Source organism: Neopsephotus bourkii, unplaced genomic scaffold (genome assembly GCF_033783945.1).
Source record: "Neopsephotus bourkii isolate Nb327-2 ecotype Australia unplaced genomic scaffold, CSIRO-AGI_Nbou_v1 NB_1394, whole genome shotgun sequence".
Classification (NCBI taxonomy): Eukaryota; Metazoa; Chordata; class Aves; order Psittaciformes; family Psittacidae; genus Neopsephotus; species Neopsephotus bourkii.
Window position 1 is genome coordinate 716,076 of NW_026901872.1, and position 3,687 is coordinate 719,762.

The following is a 3,687-nucleotide window of genomic DNA, read 5'->3' on the forward strand; positions in this document are numbered from 1 at the left end:
CTACAACTGCTGTTTTATTCCAAGTAGTTATGTTCCCTTTTGTTTAATTGGTGGCCTGCTGCATCCAGGTAGATTTGTCTTTTTTTATGGCCCAAGGACTGTTAGCACATTGTTTCAAGTTGCCATTCCTGGAACAGGAGCACCTGTAGAGAACGAGGTCCCTTGTAAGTAAATGTTTTAGTTATACCTCTTATGGCCTCTTCAGTTCCTTTTTCTTCATCTTATGCTATGGTCCAAAGTCTTCACCGACCACCCATGGAGAATTTATATATATATATTTCTGCTAAGATCCTACAGCTCTCTACAGGTAGGCCATAGTCTTTACAGCCCAGCTAACTTATTTCCTTGCCACAATTTGCTTTTCTAACTATTCGTCTCATCCACAGTTTTATCTACTGCAGTCTTGGCTCTTTCATTGAGGGGATTAACTGCAGCTTGTTGTCTGTTTTCTGAACGCACTAGAACTTACATAGCAACACGGATATACATGTAGCTTAGGTTCTTCAAACACTGACTCACTCTTAATGTCTCTTGAGAAGGTTGGACTTGGCACTGGTGTTGGTGGAGCAGGATGGTCCAGCTGGCAACCTGTGGTTGTGTCTGGTCCATGGAGTGGTTCACTTTTTACTGCAGCTTCCTGCACAATGCTCAGACCATTGTCTTGTAGTCTGCTCAGGAAGGCCCAAGAGTTCTCCATGTACACGCTCTGAACTTTTGTTCAGATTTCTAATCCAAGTTGCTGAACTGGTATCCACATCAGAAAATCAAGGGAGACAAAAGGACTCGGCATTAGTCTTCCGTGTTCTGTCTGGGTGTCATCTGAAGGTGCCAGGAAAAAGAGTGACAAACCCCAGAATGCTCACATCTTCACAAGAAGGATGAATTCAACACATGCTCAAACTTTGTAGGGTGGGAGAGAAACATGGCAAGCTAATAAAACAAACCTGGTAGATTTGGTAAGTTTTAGTTGGAGCTGCAAAAGATCAGAATTGACGCAAATTGGATTTTGGTGTTTGTTTTTTTTTTTTTTTTAATTAAACTCAACCAGAAAAAGCATCATAATTGCCAGTGGGTTTTCACAGGACCAGACTGGGCCTTGCTAAAGGTGTAGGAAGCTTTCCCCTGAAATGCATATATAGCAGGTAGCATGTCCTACAAATTTGGACCCATTGGTCTTAACTGGGTAACATAAATGTAATGTGAAAGTTTCAAATGCTGACTAATTATGCACTACTCACACTGAATTACAAAATTATGATATGAAAAGATGCATAAGCATTTACTAAGTGCTATTCATAAACCTGAGGTTGCAAAGAGAAACAGTTAAGAAATAAGTTTAGAATTTTACTTTAATAATTGGCAATTTAATTATTCCATAACTTTGAATTTTGTAACCATTATGGCCATTTTACGATAATAGAAAACCTTTTTTTTTTTGCCAAAAAAAAAAAAAGTAACACTTTATATTTTGATAGGAGATAGAAACAGACTGTTAAATATGGAATGAACCATGACATCAGTAGTTTGTTTCAAGCACCTCCATAAATTCTGAAGATACTTCCTGTAGGCTATTAGCATTTTCTTGTGAAATTGATTTTGTAATATTTAATATACAAGTCAAATGCATTTAAAATACTCTATAAACATATCTATGCGTATATATGTGTTTTTACCTGTGTGTGCACATACACACAAAAATACATAAACTACATAAGCCAAAGTGCTGGTTGCAGTAATAGAAGCAGAAAGAACTAGGGAAGATAGAGTTGGGGGTAAAAATACCAGAAATTTCTAGTATATATGATTTGCTGAGACTTCCAATATGCTTTTGCCTACTCAAGAGCTTCCAGCTTTCGTAGAAGTAACTCTTCCAATCATTGCAGGTCTCACCATAATTACTCCAGTCTTTCCAATGAGTGCAATTACATTTCATGGCACTCTTGCAAAAGACCAGGATTGACAGCTGTGGGTTCTTGGCCAATTTCAAATTTAAATAATTACAATCTACTTCCTATGTTCCTCTCTCGTGGCTTAGAAGAGCACACTGCCGTGCTCTGCAGTTTCGCACTTTGCATGGAGACATCTGCTCCGTCTAGCAATGGAGGTGACTGTCTTTCAGTGTTAGAAAATGGGAGCCTTCAAAATCCTTTGTCAGTCTGCAGAGTGTTTGAGGGTGTTTCAGAATGAAAAGCAGAATTTAAATGTAAAATCAGCATCTTAACACTCAGAGTTTCTTTCAGTATGTCAGCTCAATGTTAAGTGGATCTAAATCACTCTTTTTTACTGACTCTGTTAAGGAGTTTTATAAACATAAATTTTTAAAGGCTTTTAAATCTTTGTATATCTTTTATTTGTATAGCTAGAAAGATTTATTATGATCTGGAGTCCATTAAATAGTACTAAAGTACTTTAAATAGGCATTCGGCATGTCTACAAGGTTGAATATAAAAAGCCAGGAGCTGCAGAGCTCAGTATGCACCAAGCTCAGGCTAAGGTAGTTGCATTACTTCCAGAGCAGACCAGGCTAACTTCCATTCAATTCAAATCTTGGTAGATCCTAAGTGGTGTGTGACTACTTACTAAGTCAAGACTAAGTGTTTGGACCATTAGACTCTACAGGTCTAACAAGATTGTCACCAGTTATTGGCTTTATTTAAAAAATAAATAAATAATGAAATGAACTGGATTTGATTGTATTTCTTTGAAAGAATCAGCGAAAAACTTGCAATATTGGGGTTGAGGTATTTCATTACTTAAATGTTCCACAGATATTGAAATGCTCCACAGATACTAAAAGGCTGAGAGAGATGAGACTTCTTATCCTGGAAAATAGAAGGCTTAGGGAAGATCTCATGTGTATAAATACCTGATGGGAACGAATAAAGAAAGCAGAGCCAGACAGCTCTCAGTGGTGCCCAGTGAACAGACAAGAGGCAGTGGACACAAATTGGAACACGGGAAATTTTGTTTATAAGAAAAACATTCTTTAGTGGAAAACTGGAACAGGTGGAACAGGTTGCCCAAGAGAGGCTGTGGAGCCTCCATCCTTGGAGGTACCCAAAGCCTGATGAGGCCCAGCCCTGAGCAATCTCTTCTGCAGGTGATCCTGCTTGGAGTGTGGTGGTGGAGTGATCTCCAGAGGTCTCTACCAACTTCAACAGCTCTGTGATTCAAATGGCGTCTATTCTGTCAAGTATGCAATTCCTACCTGAACCTAGAAAAGCTTCCACTGTAGGAGAATGAGCAGATAATCAGATAGGGTACTGCACTAGAAAAAAGTGGAGACCCAATTTTTGCCCTTTTCCCATTTCAGTTCTGGTCAAGTTTTTTTGTCAGTCACTTTTCTTTGACTACAAAGATGCTGGGAGATTATAGATGAAAAACTGATTTTTTGATATGTAGAATTGAACAAGCATAGATGTACTTACAAGAGTCAGTGGATGTGTTGAAAAGCTTTTCTTACAGTGAACCACATTCTAGGGATAGTTGGACAGCTGAAGCCAGTGGAAGTTTGGCAGGCACAGATGGGTTGATGTGTAAGAGAGCTGACAGGACCTTCTTAGAAAAGGCCCTTCAGGGCATAATTTTTTTAAGGGTACCCTGGGAGATCTGTGCTGTAGTTGGCATGTTTATTTCATGAGAGATGAACAGGTTGAATTTCACTGAGTGATTAATTTAATTTAATGT